The 20,591-nt window shown below is 45.4% G+C and overlaps 1 protein-coding gene across 13 annotated transcripts in view; it reads right to left on the bottom strand.

The window, feature by feature from the left end:
* FAM168A (family with sequence similarity 168 member A) overlaps positions 1-20,591 on the bottom strand; it is a 420,913-nt gene that overhangs the window by 339,744 nt on the left and 60,578 nt on the right. For all 13 annotated transcript variants that reach the window (XM_032796436.2, XM_032796429.2, XM_032796437.2 and 10 more), the window contains exon 2: positions 11,056-11,150. The gene's annotated coding sequence lies outside the window, so the exon portion shown is untranslated. The remainder of the gene's footprint in view (positions 1-11,055; positions 11,151-20,591) is intronic.

Below are 20,591 nucleotides of genomic sequence, written 5' to 3' on the forward strand. Positions count from 1 at the left end.
CGACTTCTTGCTCCACTCCAGGAGGGTAAGCAACACTGCCCACAGTTTCTGATCTGGCTGGGCATGTGTGGAGTGGTGTTGACCTTTCCTCTCCGAAAGCGTCTGCTTGGTCGTCGGCAGTGATGTTCTCACGCCCTGGGATTAAAGCGAATATCTGGATGTGGTTTGCAAGGCACCAATTTCAGTTTGCGTCTCTGAACAAAGAGTGGGCAACGAGCCCCTCCTTGTTCTGTGACGTAGAAACATGCAGGCATGTGTTTTATTATTGCGTAATTTGCTTCTTGATTATGGGAGAAGCAACGTAAGCATTCGGATTATGCGCGATAGTTCTAGAGTTATGTGTCAGGAGTCCGGAGTGAGACATAGCCGGACTGTGTGATGAGATATGGCCCCCAGCGGTGAGGTGCATCAGTTAGTCATATCACGATTGTGGAGTCTGGAGGAAGGGGATCCAGAACAGAGGTTTGTCAGACTGTCACCGATTGACAGAGCTTACCCGGTAAGTACTGGTCATGATTTTTTATTGAGTGCACGTTGGTTTGTAAACTGTGGCAGCCAAGCTTGGAAGCACCTCATGTGAGACTGCATTCTAGGACACGAAAGTGACGAGGCCATGTGCTCAGTGTTTGAGACAGTCCATGGCGGCGACCGAGGCTGTGTGACCTTGCCTGCCAAGCACGCTTGTTACGTATTGACCGTCGGGTGGAAAGGGATGCCGTCCGGTTCTGGAGTCGAGGCTTGGCTTCCTATAAAGAATCAGGCGTTTGGCGTAGGGGGGCTTTATGTGATTTATTGTTCTCATTTAATTGCAGGCCCAGGATTGAAAGCCCCTCGAGAAGGCAATCCAACTCAATGTGAGTCCAGGTAAGGAAATATTATAACCCTTGTTTGCTGGAGCGTGACTACCCGGTAGAAGTTTTGGAGAAAATTCGGGGTGCAGTGGAAAGCCAAATTGAGATAGATCTTGTACATTTAAAGCGTTGAGTCAAAGGTAAAGGAGAAACAGGTGAATAGTGACGTGATTCAATAGTGTCTTGCATAGGTCGAGGGCTAAAACAAATCGCCCTGCTGCAGTGAATTATGGTTGGTGGAGGTAACCATTTTGATTTGGGTCTGACGAAATTGTTGGTCCTAGTGGAGTCGGGTATCTGTCGCTATACCTCACAGTTTTTTCTTGTAATCTAGGAATAGGGAACAGATCCTTTCCCTTGTGGCATTTGGGCACGAGTTCGAATCACCAGGTGGAATGAATTGTTGATCTATCTGCTGGTAGGTCTTGGTCGTGAAAAGTGTCCTAGTCCACTGAAGTAGGAAGAGGAGGATGGAGTGGGTGGGATGGTAAGAGAGGAAGGGGTATGGTAATACCCGTTGTGATGCCTCTGAACCCCCTTGCGGTTGGTCATTACTCATGCCATTGTGTGAAAAAATGGTGTTAGACGATGTCAACGACTCAGTGTTTAGAACTGAGATACATTGTGCCGGAATAGGCCGCGACGTTTTCGAACCCTCCGACAAAGGGTTTCAAATTCTGTTTATTATTTGAAGGATAGTTTGAGGGTACTCCGGACAGGAATTGGAAGGCGACGACCGCTGGACTATCTGGACCTTCTGGCTTGATTTTGGGTTAGTTGTATGTGATTCCTGGCTCTGGAAATCTGAGTATATGAGTGGATAGCGTCAGACATGTGTAGGCTGTGTATCTGTACTGTCGCTTCTGTTTGTGGGTCTAGGATTACTTAAGGATCGAGAGTGCCTTGAGGCATCATTGATGTCAGGCACTTCTCATTAGTGCGTGAGACAGGTTTATCACCCATTTCAAAAAGGGTATCCTCTTATTGGTGCTTAATTCGGAGGAATAGAGTAGAGAAGAGGAAGCCACGTGAACCTCGGCGCAGTGACGCCGCTGTAGCGGTGGATCTTGCTGCAGTTACTGGCCTGACATCTAGAGCTGCTTGAAGCCGTGCAGCGATATGAATTTTGGGCCTTTGGAAACTAAGCTGTTAGATAACTGCTTTGCTTTCTGTTGTCTGGATGCGTTATCAATAAGTTGCATGAAATATTCTTTGGTTTATGTTCTATTGCATTAGAATCGCCTGGTTATTTAATTGCAATTAATTGAACGTTGAGGAGGCATTTACCTACCGACGCAGGTCTAACATTTGCCTCTCTGTTAGTTGTGGGTATGGCGTAATACTGTTTGTTTTCACTGAATTGGCTGCGTCCACTATCAAAGATGTGGCCCAGGATGTGAGAAAAGGAATTTCAGAGCCCTTCGAGGAATAAGTATTCTCGGTCTGCCTGTTTGCAGGTAGTGGCTGGCTTGTGGCTGAGTCTGCCAGATGGATTTCGAGGTCCCAGAAGGGCTAGTTAATTGGTAAATGCCAGATCATGATTGACGAAGATGGTTGCAGGATGTCTGTTAGCTTGTTGTTGGTCAAGGACTTCTCTCCAAATTGATTCTTAAGCTCATTGGCAACCCTTTTGAGAGATCTTTTGAAGTTTTGAAAATCATCTGATGCAGGGGGGGGAAGGAAGTTAACGCTTCTCTGGTATTGGATCAGTTGGTACGTCAGGTTATACTGGGTAGGGCTGGAGTTAACTGATCTGGGATGGAGAGTGCCGCAGTGCGTCATAGGCATTCTTTGCACGTCGCGTTAGTTGAGTAGAGTGACCGTGCTGTTCCGAGGAAGATGCACTTGGAGCCCAATTCACGTGCCAGGTGGTGGCAGAAAAGGCATAGCGGTTGCCATCTCGGGTGAACACACCAGGAGGTGGGATCTTGAAGTATGGTGTGGGACAGTTTCTGTGTCACGGGAAGGCACTGTGAGGTAGAATTCAGTTCATTGGCACAGCAGCTGTAGTTCAGACTACTGCTCACGGAGGAGGCTGCTTTGGACCTGAGTCATTTGTATACGAGAAGCCGCCCAAAATCAAGGGCGATGCATTAGTGACACTAAGGCAGGCTCACTTGAGTGCCGAATTCTGTAACGGCGTGGGCAGTCGTGTTGCGAGGCCCAATAAGAGTCCGTAGAACCCGGGCTGGCAGCGAGAAAGATTTTTAGTCCTTGGCTCCGTGCCAAGTAGCGGTAGTAATGCGTACCCGCAGGCAGCTGCCGTGCTATACATGAGGTCTGCGGTGCACCTCCGGTAGCCTGAGTTGTCGGTGCGGCATGTATAATACGGCATACTGCGGCTGGACGTAGGTGCAAATAGACAGAACAGAGAAGCTGAAACCTGTTGCCGTCGGCACCCAAGCCTCGCGCTATCCGCGAAGGACACCAGGCGGTTTAGCCGCGTTACCCACTAGGAGTTCCGGCTTCTCAAACACTCACAGGGCGCGGAAACTGACGAGGACTGGTAAGGAACACTGACCGAGACAGACAGGAGAGGTTATCCAGTGAAGTTCCTTTCTGATTGTGAGTGTCTCTTTATAGCGTCTCTTAAGTTTTTTTTTCAAGGAATTCCGAGCTGGGTCCGCTGCAGGCCAGCCGCGCCAGGGTCTGAGCCCAGACGCAGGGATTTGAGAATGAAGAGGTTTAACTTTAACTCCCTGTTGTTCCTAGCTATAGAGTTAACTTAGTGCAGTCTGAGGGCATTTTTGGTGTCGAACTATACGAGTGCCCCTCAATGCAATTATACTTAAGAATGGCCTTCTACGAGGTACGCGTCCTAACCAGAGCGATAAAAGTCCTCAGAGCACCTTAAAGCTGCGGAGAAGGCATTATTTTGAAGCGGCAGACGATACGGGATATTTTCTTTTCTTAACTAGTAGGGGAAGAAAAGTAGGTAAACTAACTAGAGCTAGAGTAACAGGAAAAAACTGGCAACTACAGCTATTTTAGTGAGGAAAAGAATATTAAGGATTCTGCTGAGCTGCCGCTCCAAGCTGGGGGGTAGAGAAGAACGAGGGTACCGGCGCATGTCTCTAGTGGCATACTCAGAGTGAGTGACAGATTCTAAGCATGTGTGGCCGGTAGGAGTACTGCTGTAAAAATCTCCGATCAAAGGCGCAGGGGCGCACTGACACCTAAAGTGGAGCACCCACAGGGACATCTCTCCAAGAAGAACTGACCATAAAATAATCACTGTGGAATGTCCAGAGTGATGTTTACATCCTGATATTTGATTATGTTCTATTCCTGTAACACAGCATCATCAAGTATTATGGACAAGCAGAGGGCACCTTCAGTTTAATCAGGTCAACTAAAGAAGAGATGGTAAGTGGTGAACGCTAGCTTAGGAATCCACAATCACAGTTTATGTGCTGTATAATTATCCTGTGCATCTCACAGTCACAAGATATTAAGGAAAGAGGCTTAATATTCTTTAAAGGATTAGAAGCAAATAAGAACAGCATTTGCAAGGATAATAACTAGGATAAAATAATGGGTTAATCTTCACGCATCAGGGTACAAGTTCATCACCAGCTAAGGTGAAGAAGAAATTTCCCCCACGTGGTATCTTATTGAATATCTAGGTGTATCATGGGAATTTCCTTCTACTAAAACATCCAGCATTGGTCACAGACAAAGGCCCAATGGTCTTTTCGGGAATGAAGTTCCTATGAAGCAAGATGTGGCTGAGTAGTTATAGATTGCAAAAGCTTTAAAAAACCCTAAGGTTTTTGATGCTTGGGGCAAATTGGACAAAACCCAAGAGCTAAATCCTCAAAGGCCTAGAACTATGCTAAGCAGATTTACTTTCAAGGATGCCTTACCCTTCCATGACCTCCAGAATGCCTGAGAAGATGAAGCAGACAGAGTCTAAGAGGAAATGAAGAGCAGCCATATTCTTCTAGCTTGATCAACATCGCCTCCGCTTTCTTGCCAAAGATGCTCCTTCTGTCACATAATAAGTCATCAAGCTATTGAATCAACTCTGGCTGAAGTAAATGCAAGAAAGTACGCTTGAGGGTTCTGTTCCTAGAACAGCCATAGGTGCTGGAACTGCTGTCACATCCCCTGGCTTAAAGTGCTTTTCATCACATACAGAGTTTACAGTTTTGTTCAATGGCTCTCAGCACACTCACTATACAAACTGTCGCTGCTGCGTAGAGATTTATAAATTTTCTGGCCTTTACTAGTCAAACTGATAATTCCCCACACAGGACTGGCTGGTTTTGATGCACATGGCAAACTTTCACAGCTAGTCCGCTTTTTCTTCTACCCAACTCCAACATATGCATCATGACACAGGGACACCAAGCTGGGAGCCATACCAATTCTCTATTTGTCCACTGTTGTCTCCAGTACTAAACTCCTGAAGCAGCTGAGAGTAATAGCAAAGGTACATATGTTCCACCTGTATAGATGCCTCAAGGGTTGAATGAGTATATAGCCACATTTCTATCACATTCTTCAGAATCTTGTGGACAAGTATAGCCTCAAGATTCACAGACAAGTTCATCTGTAAGAGCTCCTTATTTGTCCTGGAGTCAGTACTGTGCTCTAAGGCTACGTCAAGCCAAGGAAAATAGGTCGTTTAAAAATATTAGCTAACTTGTTCTATAACACAACCTATTTTCCTATTCTAGACATGGCCTAAAGGCAATACTGATCCATCCCTAATAGTCAACGGAACTAGATTCCTCCAGGGACAAGTTTGAGGAATCTCTCCTCAGTGTCTACGCAAGTTTAACAGATTTAAAAGGACTTTGGCCCATCTAGCCCTCACCTATGGAAATCATCTTCCATATCATTTTTCCCACCCAAAGGAAAACACCTCCTCCAAAGGAAGGTAATACCAGAACATTGGAGCAGTAGAGCATGGAAGAATTGCTTGCCAGTCAGGGAACAGGAGCCAAGTTAGGTAGTTATGCCACAACAGGCAGTTATGCACCAACTGCTGATGAGCCGGTTCATTTGAACTTTAGCTCTGAAGCATGACAAACCTAATAAAGCCAAGCAGCATGGACCACAACATCATGAAATTACTATATTGCACTTACTGTCTGTCATAAACAGATGGTTAAGGGTTAATGTCTCTTTTACCTGTAAAGGGTTAAGAAGCTCAGTAAACCTGGCTGACACCTGACCAGAGGACCAATAGGGGGACAAGATACTTTCAAATCTTGGTGGAGGGAAGTCTTTGTTTGTGCTTTTTGTTTGGTTTGTTGTTCGCTCTCAAGACTGAGAGGGACGGGACATCATTCCAGGTTCTCCAAATCTTTCTGAATCAGTCTTTCATGTTTCAAAATTGTAAGTAGTAGCCAGGCAAGGCGGATTAGTCTTATGTTTGTTTTCTCAACTTGTAAATGTGTCTTTTTGCTGGAAGGATTTTTACCGCTGTTTGCTGTAACTTTGAATCTAAGGCTTGGGGGGGTCCCTCTGGTCTATATGAATCTGAGTACCCTGTAAAGCGTTTTCCATCCTGATTTTACAGAGATAACTTTTACTTTTGTTTTCTTTCTTTAATTAAAAGCTTTCTTTTTAAGAACTTGATTGATTTTTCCTTGTTTTAAAATCCAAGGGATTGAGTCTGAACTCACCAGGGATTGGTGGGGGGGAAAGAGGGGAGATGGTTAATTCCTCCTTGTTTTAAGACCCAAGGAGTTTGGATCGGTGTGAAGCCTCTCAAGGCAACGCAGGGAGGGAAAAGTCTGGGGGGAAAAGGAGGGGGATGGTTAATTTCTCCTGGTTGGCATAGGCTTGCTGCAGTTTCCACAGGGTTTTAAGCCTTGGGCTCATGGCATACGGCATACCCCAGAGCCCAAGGGAGCGGCGGTTTAGGATTGGGGAAACCCCGCTCCCAAACCTCACTATACAATTAAGACTAACTACAACTAAACTAGGCTAAGCTAACTATATGAAAGAACACTAAGGGAAGAACTTGCTAAGCAAGCGATTGCAATTCCACCGACCGTTACTGGCGGTCAGAAGGGACTGAGAAGGGACTGAGTTGGCTGGGTCATATATTGAGTGCCATGAAGACGCCACTCCAGGGGGATCCATAGCCGACCCAACAGAAGCTGCTAAAGGAAAACTTTCCGGTGACTGTGCACACGGCGTGCACACACCTGATTGGAAATTACATGAACAAGCACTCCAAGAAGAATCACAGTTACTATTCATGAGAATTAAGCTCATAAATCTCCTGCGCATTTTGAAGTGCAAACCAAAGAGTTTGAGTTTAAACAAAGCCCTGTAACCATATGCCAAACTGCATCCCACACATTGCATAAGAATAATATCTAAAAAATCACTAGAAATGTTTATTAAATCACTGACAAAGACAAGACGGATTTTTAAATATACATGGATTTTTTGTGACAATTGATATAAAAAACAATTATTAAAAAACCATTTTGTTTATTTCCTGCTTAGTAGCCTTGATCCAAAAAAATCCCAATTAATTCTGAAGCTAATGATTGGAAACAATATTTTAAGGAACTTTCAAATCTCATTCAGGTCGAAAGTACTGCCCAAGAAAAGGCTCAAACCAGTAGTCAGTAAGTTATGTTCCTTTCCCTATCTAGTGCAACAACCAAACTCTAATAACCCGCTTCAAAATGGTATTTTTTAAACTGTGCTTTCACTTTGTTAACACGTGAAATTTTTCAAGATTCTTTGAAAACAATGTCTTATCGTAACATGACCTACACAGAGCCTACTAGGCAACGGTATTCATGCATGGTTGTAATCCTCAGCTATCCAGTCAGTCTACTCAGGAGTAAAACAACAGTCATTCTTACGCACTGGGCTGAAAACTTCAGAATGGCAAACTAATGGTAGTGTATCTTTATTTCCCAGCAATAATTTACTCCAAATTCTAGTGGGCCAAGAACTAAAATCCTTCATTAAAATTGATTTACCAAAGAAGTTTATGCCAGGACAAGGCTGAGGTAATGATCAGAGATGACTCAAAGCCAAGACCACAAAGAACAAATAATTTTAGTAAGCACATTTCCCTACAACTTCATTTTGTAAAGTTTTTCATAAAACGTATATTCAAAATAGAATTAAAATCTACATTAAGGTTGCATAGTTAAACTGGAAATGCAAATATGAAGATGGCCATAGCAATGTTAATTCTGCTTTATTGCATATACATGCTATTATTGTTTGTACTGTGATAATACCTAAAGTCTCAGCCAAATCAGGGCCACGTTTTGGAAAGCACTGCACAAATACATAACAAAGAGATAGACCCTGCCCTGAAAAATTTACAACTGAAGTACACAGTGTGACACAACAGTTGGGTACTACAAACGGGAGAACAAGGTAACACTGAGATAATGTTGGTCAGTAAGAAAAGCAGTGGTCTGAGCATACCCACTGCCTAATAATTCTCTCAATTTTTTGTACATATCGTGGCAGAGGATCATTTTAAGGAGAGCTTTGAAGGAGGACAATGAGGTGGCTTTGCAGATGTTTATGGGGAGCTACTCCCATGCATGAGAAAAGATAGAAGAAAGCACAAAAGGGATTGGTCTGAAAATTGACAAATGGGAAAAAAAAGGCTTGAATCACTGGCTGCACAGTGGTGGAGGTCAGCATCTTAATACAATACAACCGATGACAGGCATGACAGGGATAGGCGGCAAAGAGCCTTGGGAGTGAAGGCAAGTAGTCCATGTTTGATGCAATAGAGAAGTAGGCACCATCAGAGGATGCAAAGAGATTATTGTTGAAGCAATGAGCCAGGAACATGATCTCTGCAATAACATTTTAAAATGGATATAAGAGGGCAACATGGGATTTATCAAAGCTGGAGAAGAATTGTAGTAGTTGAGATGTGTGAGAAGAAGGGCCTGGAAGAAAGATTTTTTGCTTCTTGATAAGGCGATGTGATTCTTGTTAAATGTGGAGATAACTACACTTTTTTTTGTTACACGTATACCATAAAATATACATGATTTGGCTCTAGAAACACCATTTACTTTTGCATTTCCTGACATTTTCTGATCACTGTGTGACACTTACATTGCATTTTTAACACCAACAGACCCTGGTCATCAGGAGGCAGGATTGAACCTGGGACCTTTGAAGCTTCGTGCATGAACCTCTACTGCAGGGGTCGCAACCTTTCAGAAGTAATGTGGTGAGTCTTCATTTATTCACTCTGATTTAAGGTTTCGTGTGCCAGTAATACATTTTAACCTTTTTAGAAGGTCTCTTTCTATATACAACTAAACTATTGTTGTATGTAAAGTAAATAAAATGTTTAAGAAGCTTCATTTAAAATTAAATTAAAATGCAGAGCCCCCCGGACCGGTGGCCAGGACTCGGGAAGTGTGAGTGCCACTGAAAATCAGCTCACATGCCGCCTTCAGCACACGTGCCATAGATTGCCTACCCCTGCTCTACTGCATGAGCTAAAAGCCAACTGGCTCTTAGCTAAGGCTGTAGAGCAGACTCATTTTATCCCACTCTCTTTAAGCGCTCTCCGTGTCACTAGGTGGGACAGAACACCACACCCAGAAGGTGTCTGGGTTACATATTCACATTTTTTTTGCATTTAATTGCCCTTTTTAAAAAAAATTGTCTGTGCTTAATAATTTAATGTGCTTAATATATGTGCAAAGTGAAGTGAATGGGGTAAGAGTACAGAGTAGCCACCTTTGCTGCTATTGCTAAAACCCAGGTCAAGATGAACAATGCTGGTTTGAGTGGGAAACAGAACACCTGTTTCTGCTGTTCTCTCTCTATATTGGCAGCTAATTTGTTTTTTAAGTTAAAGGTCAGAATGCTGCAAAAAATGCAGGAGAAGCAAGCAGGCAGAATCCTCTCTCTCTCCCCCCTCCAAAAAGCCTGTAATTTTCACCTATTCCTAAGTAATGGTGCATTTGGTTCTGCTGCAAAATCTATCGGTATCTAGAGGCCTTAAGCAGGTCAGGTCTCTCCATCATGCTAAGTACTATACAAACAAATAGCAAAAGGACAGTCCCTGCACCAGTTTACATTCTACATTATTTGCAAAGCTTTTGTTTAAAAATAAGTTGGTCTTTTTCAACTGAAAAGAAAAAGCTGTTACAATGTAAGCCATCAGAAAACTGTATGCCAGCAAATCATGATAGAAATAAATGGGGAGTAACTCTGCTGCTAAATCATTCACCCCAAAGCCTTACTGGGATCATCTCATTGCCACTTGTAAGCATGGGCAAGTAGATTTTTTTCTATTTTTATTTTTAAAAAACAGAAACAACATTTAAATTCTTTGTTAGTACAACACTAAGGCTTCCGAGTTAAAACCACAAAATGAGGAAATGCAAACTTTAAGGTTCTAATAGCAGTGCTAACCTCGACTGTGTTACACATACATAGCATGTTCTACTTTAAATCAGCAAATTGGAAATAAAGTACAATTTAATCTATTACACCATTTTTTGTCATAAAATGCACACCATAAAGGATGGAACTGAGTTAAACAACACTGCTATTGGACTCTTACCTTTCGTATTTCTTGACTCTGTGACTAACTGTTCAATATTAAATGTAATACAGTTCTATATAATACAAATAAGGTTCAGGTGAGCAGTAAACACTAGCAATTTAAAAAGTCTGCTTCTGGACAAATTTATTAAGTGCCTATCCCTTTAATCTTTCAGGTTGGGGAGGGACAGGGTGGCCAGGTGCCTGCTTTTCAAAAGTCTGAAAGGGGAAAGTCCAGTCGAAAAGGAGACCGGACATCCGAAGTCCAGTAACTGTGGGCAGGGGAGAAGCTGGGTCATCATCTGCACCAACTCCTACTCAGCTGAGGCCACCTGCTACCTGCGTTGGGCAGCTGCAACTCCCAGCCTTAGCAAAGCAGGCGAGTTCCTCCTGAGATGCGGCGGGGGGTGGGGGTTCGGAGGGGATATGCAAGGAGTGACAGAGGGAGGAGGGAAGAGGAGTGGATGAGGCGGAGCCCCAGAGGAGGAGATGGGGCAGGGGCAGGGGCAAGGCCTCGGGGGAAGAAGCAGAGCAGGGGAGGTTCCAGCACTCCTCCTGGAGTGTCTAGTTTTAAAATATTACCAATTTGGCAACACTATGACGGAAATAGGAAGAAGGATCTAATATAAGAGTCTAGTCTACAGTGGTGCAATTTGAGGGTGAGGGTAAGCCATTGGTCCAATACCTCTTGTATATGAATTTCGTTGTGCTGAAGACAATCCAGATAGTAATCTGCCTAATGCTGCAGGGCACTTAGAGTCTTCACAGCATTCCACAATTCTAAAACAGCAAAACAAAAAAGAGAATTATAAGATTTCACAGCTGAAGAGCACTCCTATCAAACAGACAGCATTAATGTTTGCAGCAAAAGGGTGGGGAAACAAGCACAGAAGTGCTCTCCATCTGCACCCCAACAAAGGGAGAAACATGGAAGTTTAAAAAGTACAGGCTGTAAGGAAGGAGGAGAAGGGAGACATACCAGATGGGACTACTACCATAGCCAACAACCAGGCTGGGAGTGAGATGCCAAGGTTTATGTTCCCCTTGAAAAATGAGGAGGTTGGTTGTTTTTGCTGCTTGTTTTTCACCTTAGTTATATCGAAGTCTTGATATCAAGGGGTATAGTGGATTCTCCATCATTTGTAGTCTTTATATCAAGTTTGTATGACTTTCGGAAATGATATGCTCTAGCTCACCAAGAAATTATGGGCTTGATGCAGGAATCACAGTTTCATTCAGTATGGCCTATGCTATTCAAAGAGGTCAGACTAAATTATAAACTAGTCCTTTATGGCCTTAAAAATCTGTGACTTCTCTATATTTTGCTGCAGAAGAAGGGCAGCAGATTTAAATTGGTCTTTTAAATCACCAAGTACAATCACAATTTTAATCAGCAAGCAGGAAACCTTGATTTAAATAATTTATTTGAAAGCGTTTTTCATTTGTACTTTTTAAGTTCTTCCCCTAAATAAATGCTGATTTTCACTGGTTGGTAACCATTAAAACATGTTACAACTAAGTATATCCTGCACACTAAATTTGATGCTTCTTTCTGATAACCAGAAGGATACATAGCATCTATACACATTTATTTAAGCAGTTCTATAGCCTAACATATAGTTAATCAGCGTCTTAACTTTTAGATATATTATCTTAGAAAATGGTAAATGATGCATTTCTTATTTATCAGGTGATTAATTTTTTTTACTCATGGTTTGTGTCAATTTACATTTGGATGGAAACTAGAATTCAATTGTAAATTCACAAAACTAGCATTTTAAATTTGTTTTTTATAAATTAATTAAATGGATACGTCAGAAAATAAAGTAAATTTATCAAACATGTTTTGCATTTAAAATAATCAATTTATTAAAGAAAGAAGTATTAATTGTAGTTCATGAACTGATCTTATTGTTTCTGGCCACCATGTCCTTTCAAGGTTTTAGAACAAGTAGATCTCATCCACTCAGGCCTCATTTTTATTCATAAATTGGACAAGGAAAACAAAGCTGTCCTGCAATTGGTTTCTCAACTTTGAATCAATTAATAATTGAACTGACTAGCTGAATAAACTGAAACGAAGAAAATAGTGTCTCTGCATTTGCAGAAGAGGCTACTGCTGCCAAAGCTCGTTTAGCACTTCAACAAACTCTGGTTCAAGGTGCTCAGCCAGTGACTTCCATCAGTCAAATGGTTTGACTTTCTTTAAAACTTTGGCAGCAAATATACTGTTTAAATATTTAAATTAAATTATCTTAACAAGCGATGGTACATTTAGATCTTAACACAGGTTGTCATAATTTCAAATTTAATTTTTAAATAGGTATATTTTTAAAAGAAAAATATGTAAATAAAAATCAATTAAAAATATATTTTTATCCAGCCTGCCAGAGAACCATATGGAATTCAAGAGAACTAGAACAAGACAGCAATACTGCAACAGGCTGAAACCCAAGCTACAGCTTTCCCAGCCCTCAAATTGGGGAGGCGGGGGGAGAATAGGTTGCATCTTTCATAGAAAGATTTTCTTCCAGCTGCTTGTCAGGAATTCATACTTCAACATGTTTTAACAAAAAAAAATGTTCTAAACTTAACATCCTCTCCTCTCTGTACTGATCATGTTTCAGTCTCTGGTGATATCATAATCTAAGTTCTACAGAGACAATCATGGAAGCAAAGAATTGGAATTTCTAAAAATAGTAAATAAAGGAAGGAAAGAAATCTTAGTAAAAATGGAGTTCTTTATGCACCAAAGGAGAGTCAATGATTTTTTTTTTTTTTTTTTTTTTTTTTACACACTCTTTAGTTCACCTACCTAACCTCACCCACCTACCTTACTGAGGACTGCGTGCATGGTAAATTTGAAGTCTTAAAACCAAGTTGTTATTGAATTATCTAGGCACCAAAAGACCCATATTAAATATTTCTCATTAAGTCTAACCACTGAGACAAAAGACGATTACTCACCTTTTTAACTGTTGTTCTTTGAGATGTGTTGCTCATATCCATTCCAATTAAGTGTGTGCGCGCCACATGCTCAATCGTCGGAGAATTTTTATCCCAGCAACATCTGGTGGGTCAGCTGTGGAGTCCCCTGGAGTGGCGCCTTAATGGCGCTGGATACGTACCCCTGAGTTCCTTCTTGCCGGCTACTCCAACAGAGGGGAAGGAGGGTGGGTTTGGAATGTATACGAGCAACACATCTCGAAGAACAGTTACCAAGGTGAGTAACCGTCTTTTCTTCTTCGAGTGCTTGCTCATATTGATTCCAATTAGGTGACCAGCAAGCCTTACCTAGGCGGTGGGGTTGGAGTCAGATGTCGCTGAGTGCAGAACCCCTGAACCAAATGCGGCATCGTCTCTAGACTGCTGAACTAACACGTAGTGAGATGCAAAAGTATGTACCGATGACCAAACGGCAGCTTTACAGATCTCCTGTACTGGGATATGGGCCAGGAAAGCGGCCAATGAGGCTTGAACCCTCTTGGAGTGGGTGGTGAGGCGCGGAGTCAGGACATCGGCCAAGTCATAGCAAACATGTACACAGGCTGTGATCCATGAGGAGATGCATTGCAAGGAGACCAGTAGGCCTTTCATCCGGTTGGCCACTGCAACGAAGAGTTGGGTCATTTTCCTGATCGGCTTAGTATGCTCGATATAGAAGGCTAGAGCCCTATGAATGTCAAGGGAGTACATACACTGATCCTGCCGTGTAGCGTGCGGCTTCGGATAAAAGACCGGGAGGAAAATGTCCTGGTTCACATGAAAGGCTGATACCACCTTGGGAAGAAAGGCAGGGTGGGGGCGAAGTTGCACCTTGTCTTTGTGGGAAACTGTATACAGTGCCTCAGATGTGAGGGCTCTGATCTCAGACATGTGTCTCACTGAAGTGATGGCAACAAGGAAGGCTGTCTTCCAAGATAGTTAAGAAGTGAGCAGGTGGTCATCAGCACGAATGTGGGCCCAGTGAGTCTGGAAAGGATCAGGTTAAGGTCCCACGCTGGAACCAGTTGTCGTACTCGAGGATAGAGGCGATCTAAACCCTTCAGAAATCTAACGACCATCGGATTGGAGAAGACAGAGGAAGCATGTTCTCCTGGATGGAAAGCCAAGATGGCTGCCAGGTACACACTGAAAGATGATACTGCCAGGCCCTGCTGCTTTAGGGATACGAGATAGTCTAGTATAAGCGGTATCGACACCTGCAAGGGGGACATGGCGTGCTGCTCGCACCAACAGGAGAATCGCTTCCATTTGGCCAGGTACGTGGCTTGAGTGGAGGGCTTCCTGCTGCCTAAGAGAACCTGCTGCACTGCCTGTGAGCAGAGTAATTCTGCCCTCGTTAGCGATATAGCATCCCCGCTCTAAGGTGAAGCGATTGCAGGTCAGGATGACAAAGGTGCCCGTAGTCTTGTGAGATCAGGTTTGGCCACAGCGGGAGTGTGATCGGAGGCTCTACCAACAACTCCAGGAGTGTGGTATATCAGTGCTACCTGGGCCATGCTGGTGCGACCAGAATCATACGTGCCCTGTCTGTGTGTAACTTGAGCAGGATCCTGTGGACTAGCAGGAATGGAGGGAAAGCATAGAACAGGTGGTCTTTCCACGGAAGTAGGAAAGCGTCTGTTAGGGAATCTGGAGAACGTTCCCAGAGAGAACAGAACACTTGGCACTTCCAATTGTTGCGCGAGGCAAATAGGTCGACTTGGGGAAACTCCCACATCAGGAAGATGCAGTGGATGACGTCTGGGCAAAATCGACCACTCGTGAGGCTGGAAGGACCTACTGAGGCGGTCTGCCAGCGTGTTCTGGACCCCCGGGAGAAATGATGCCATCAGATGTATCAAGTGGACTATTCAGAACTCCCACAGGCGAACGGCCTCCTGGCATAGGGGGGACAACTGGGCTCCCCCTTGCTTGTTGATATAGAACATGGTTGTGGTGTTGTCTGTGAGTACTGCCACACAATGACCATGTAGGTTCTCGCGAAATGCCTGACATACTAGGCATACTGCAATGAGTTCTCGTACATTGATATGCAGTTAGTTCGGACATGGTCTAAAAGCCCTGTGTTTGGAGTTCGCCGAGGTGGGCACCCCATGCCAGAGATCATGCATCTGTGACTAAGTACAAGGAAGGTTGCGGGGCGTGAAATGGTACCCCTTCATACACCGACGCGGGGTCCAATTGCCAACGGAGGGAGGTCAAAACCGATTCCGGGATAGTGACCACCATGCTCAGGCTCTCTCAACCTGGTCAATATACTGTTGATAACCAGGCCTGAAGAGGGCGAAGTCGAAGTCTGGCATGCCTGGTTATGTAAGTACACAAAGCCATGAGCCCCAGAAGGCTGAAGCACATCCTTACCGTGGAAGTCAGGAAGTTTTGAAGGCTGCAGATGATGTTCACCATTGACTGAAAGCATACGTCCAGCAGGAGGGCTTGGGTGAGTCTGGAGTCTAAGACTGCCTCAATAAACTCTATTCTTTGGGTTCGTTCCAGAGTCGACTTTTCGTTGTTGAGCAGGAGGCCCAGCTGGCGGAATGTGCTTAGGGCGAGTCGAACATGGGATTGTACTTGGTCCCTGGTGTGGCCCCGAATGAGCCAGTCTTCGAGATACGAAAACACTCGGCTCCATTGTCGATGAAGGTAGGCCACCACAACAGCCATAAATTTGGTCAATACTCTGGGAGCCGTGGACAGGCCGAAGGGAAGGACAACAAATTGGCAGTGTTTATGATTGACCACAAAGCGAAGGAAGCGTCTGTACGCTGGGTAAATCGCTATGTGGAAGTACGTATCCTTCATGTCAAGGGCAGCGTACCAGTCTCCAGGATCCAGGGAAGGAATAATAGTCCCCAGTGAAACCATGCAGAACTTTAACTTTACCATGAATTTGTTGAGTCCAAGCAGATGGAGGATGGGTCAAAGACCACCCTTTGCCTTGGGGATTAGGAAGTAGTGGAAGTAAAAGCTCCTGCCCCTTAGCTCCCTTGGAACCTCCTCAATCGCTCCCATGGACAGGAGCGTTTGGACCTCTTGTATAAGGAGTTGCTCATGAGAGGGGTCCCTGAAGAGGGACGGGGAGGGAGGATGGAAGAGAGGGGATAAAGAAAACTGGAGAGAATATCCCCTTTCCACCATGCGAAGAACCCATTGGTCTGAAGTTCTACGGGACCACGCCTGGTGGAAATGGGAGAGACAATCTCGAAATGGGGGAGAAGGATCCTGGATGGTGGCTGGTATGCCATCCTCAGGTGCACCTTCAAAAGTTTTGCCTGGGCCCCGCTGATGGTTTGGGGGAGCCTTGGTTCTGACTGGGTTTGGTGGCCGGTAGATCTCCTTCTACCACCTCGTCCGCATCTTCTATAGAAGTCCTGCCTTGGACGAGGGCGGGGGGAGAACCATTGAGGCTGTGGGCTAAAGGGCTTGCACTGGATAACTGGGGTGTGCATTACCAGGGAGCGCATGATAGCCCTGGAATCTTTCAGGTTCGATAGTCTAGAGTCCGTTTTATCTGAGAACAGGCCCTGCCCATCAAAAGGCACGTCCTGCAGGGTTTGTTGTAGCTCTGGCGGTAAGCCAGATACCTGCAGCCAGGAGATGCATCGCATGGCTATGCTTGATGCCAGGGTCCTCACCGCAGAGTCTGCCACATCTAAAAAGAGGCCTGTAAGAAGTCCTAGCCACCTTTTTTCCCCTCTTCCACTAAGCCCCAAACTCATCCCTGGACTCCTGCGGAATTAACTCCTTAAATTGCCCCAGGGAGTTCCACGACTTATGGTCATAACAACTCAGGAGCGCTTGTTGGTTGGCGATCCTGAGCTGAAGGCTCCCCGCTGAGTAAATCTTGTGACCAAACAAATTGAGACACCTAGCATCTTTTGATTTGGGCGCTGGAGCTTGTTGACCATGCCGTTCCCTTGCATTCACTGAGGATACTAGTGAACACGACTGAGGAAGCGGTGCTGGGATCGGCTCCAGGAAGGAGATCAGCGCTCTGACCAGTGCCGAGAGCGACGTCGTGAGTCCTAACGGTACCGCTGCCCGGACTCATGCCGTGAGACGGACCGGAGCCACGAGTACAACCGGAGCCGTGAGAGGGAATGGCGCCGGGACTGCAAGCGGTATCGGGATCGGGATCTACTCTGGGATCAGGAGCTGTGCCGTATTTCCACACTAGGAGATGGCGGATGTATTAGGGTAGGCTTGCCCCTAGACTGTACCGCATGAGTGGGAGGCGGTGCCATAGCCTGCATTGGTGCCGGCTCTGTGAGGGAAATGAGGTCTCTCGCTGTTGCAGATGTCTCTGGCATCGACAGAAGGCAGGGCTCAACCACAGTTTGGGTCGGAGAGCCAGCGTGCACCGGACTCAACGGCTCCTCCCTCGGTGCCAGAGTCAACTGTTCCAATACCAGTGCTTGTACTCTCGGTCGCTCTGGTGCCAGATGCGATTCCGAGATTGGCAAAGGCAATGCCAATGCCTGTTGCTGAGAGGCAGTCACCTCCAGCTTACGCTGTCTCTTCGGGCCTGGTGATAGGGAACGGCACCAAGTCACTTGTACTGGATGTGGTGCTGGAGAGGTCCAGTGTCACGGGCCTCTATCTGAGTCTCCCCGCGGTGCAGTACCTGAAGCCGTCACCGATGCGCTCGGTGCCGGAACTTGGTGTGCCGATGTGGGATCCGGGCTAAGAACCGCCTCCATAAGGAGATGCTTGAGCCTAAAGTCCCGCTCCTTTTTGGTTCGAGGTCTGAACACCTTACAGATCCTACACTTGTCGGCCTGGTGTGATTCCCTGAGACAATTCAAACAAGAGTTGTGGGGGTCTCCCATTGACATAGGCTTTGAACAGGCTGAATACGGTTTAAAACCCGGAGCCTTGGGCATGAGCACGGCAGGCAGGGGGGAAGGGGGAGGACCACTTCCAACCAGCTAAGTTTAATCACAAACCTAACACTATAACTAAAACAACTACTGCACTCTACTAACTATACAACTATAACAACTAGAACAACTATCTAAAACTGGGAAGCAAAAGCTAGTGAGAGTGCTCCACAGTTCCAACGACCGTCACAGGTGGTAAGAAGGAACTGAGGGGGCGCTTGGTCGGCTGGGGTATATATCCAGCGCCATTAAGGCACCGCTCCAGGGGGCTCCACAGGCAACCCACCAGGTGTTGCTAGGGTAAAAATTCTCCGACGAGCGTGCACGTGGCATGCACATACCTAATTGGAATCGATATGAGCAAGCACTTGAAGAAGAACTTTATCTTAAAAAAAAAAAAAAAAAAGTCACCTTTAAGATAAAACAAGGCATGATGGAATGTAGCTCAAGTAAAATTTCTGAGAACTGCTTTAGAGCAGCAGGCCATCTCAATTTAACTACAGCATTGCTGACTAAAGCTGCTAGTCTGTCACAGAGGTCACGGATTCCATGACTTTCCGTGACCACCGTGACTTCTGTAGTAGCTGGTGTTGACCCAGGGGACAGCCCCTGGGCCAGCAGTAGTTTGGGAGTGTGGGAGGGAGCTCAGGGCTGGGGCAAGGGGTTGGGCATATGTGGGGTGTGCTTACCAGGGGCGGGGGGCACCCCTGTAGCTCCTAGGCAGTGGGAGGTGGCTCCGCACCATGCGCTGCCAGCACCCGCAGGCCCTGCCCCTTCACCTCCCATGGGCTGTGGTTCCTGGCCAATGGAAGCTGCGGCAGACGGCACTTGTGGCAGGAGCAGCGGAGGAGCTCCTGCCCTGACCCCTGCCTCTGCCGCCCAGGAGCTGTGGGGATGTGGAGCCAGGTAGGAAGTCCCTGCTAGCCCCGTCAGCCCTCCCTTCCCCAGTACCAGCAGGGGTCCTAGGCCGTGCACCACAGCCCAGTCCCCCCTCCCCCAGCAAGGATCCCGTGTTGTCACCACCCTCAGCACCCACGGCGACCCCTGACTACCCCTGAGCAACCGCAATCCCCTGCCCAAGTTTTAGTTGCGGTGGGTATTTTTACTAAAAGTCATGGACAGGTCACAGGCTTGAATTTTTGTTTACGGCCTGTGACCTGTCCATGACTTTTACTAAAAATACCCATGACTAAAATGTAGCCTTACTGAGGACTCATTCAGCCTCCCAGACACAGGGTGCTTCAATAGCAGCAGGAAGAAAGGGGGTTAAATATAAAACAAATGGGAAGATCAGAATGAAGATATAAATCTTAGCTTTTACTAAAGTGCCTGGAGTCACCTCTCACAAACGATATACACACACCATTTGTCCTACACCTCTGGAAGAGAGTCAAACACCAGCACTTTTAGGATGGTCTACACTTAAAATTTAGGTTCACATAGCTACAGCAGAGCACTCCGCAATGTGAAAAATCCACACCACTGAGCACCACAGCCCTGCTGACCTAACCTCCAGTGTTATGCCCCAAGCTAACCTCTAGCTACCATCCACTCAGGGAGGCGGTGTTCCTACGATGGAAAAACCCCTTCTGTCCATGCAGGCTTTGTCTACACAATGAGGTTATGCCGGCATTGGTACAATGCCACAGCTAGGCTGCTACAGTCCCCATAACATACACATGGTCTTACTGTAACTCAAGTATTCTAACAGTCTTAACATTGCTATGTTGAAAGAGTGCATCACACAAACAGTTCTATAACAGATCAGCCTACTGAAAGTGCACAGGGAAGGCAGATAAAACTAGGAACTACTGTATTTTGCTTTATAATAAGCATACCTGTTCCCTGTATTACATTTGCAGCTCAGAGTCCTCTACTTCAAAGTCATTGGGAACCCTCTAATACAAGCAAACAAAATGATTAGGGCGCTGGAGCACATGACTTATGAGGAGAGGCTGAGGGAACTGGGATTGTTTAGTCTGCAGAAGAGAAGAATGAGGGAGGATTTGATAACTGCTTTCAACTACCTGAAAGGGGGTTCCAAAGAGGATGGATCGAGACTGTTCTTAGTGGTACGTGATGACAGAACAAGAAGTAATGGTCTCAAGTTGCAGTGGGGGAGGTTTAGGTTAGATATTAGGAAAAAGTTTTTCACTAGGAGGGTGGTGAAGCACTGGAATGGGTTACCTAGTGAGGTGGTGGAATCTCCTTCCTTAGAGGTTTTTAAGGTCAGGCTTGACAAAGCCCTGGCTGGGATGATTTAGTTGGGAATTGGTCCTGCTTTGAGCAGGGGCTTGGACTACATGACCTCCTGAGGTCCCTTCCAACCCTGATA

Source organism: Chelonoidis abingdonii, chromosome 1, assembly GCF_003597395.2.
Source record: "Chelonoidis abingdonii isolate Lonesome George chromosome 1, CheloAbing_2.0, whole genome shotgun sequence".
In the NCBI taxonomy this organism is placed as follows: domain Eukaryota; kingdom Metazoa; phylum Chordata; order Testudines; family Testudinidae; genus Chelonoidis; species Chelonoidis abingdonii.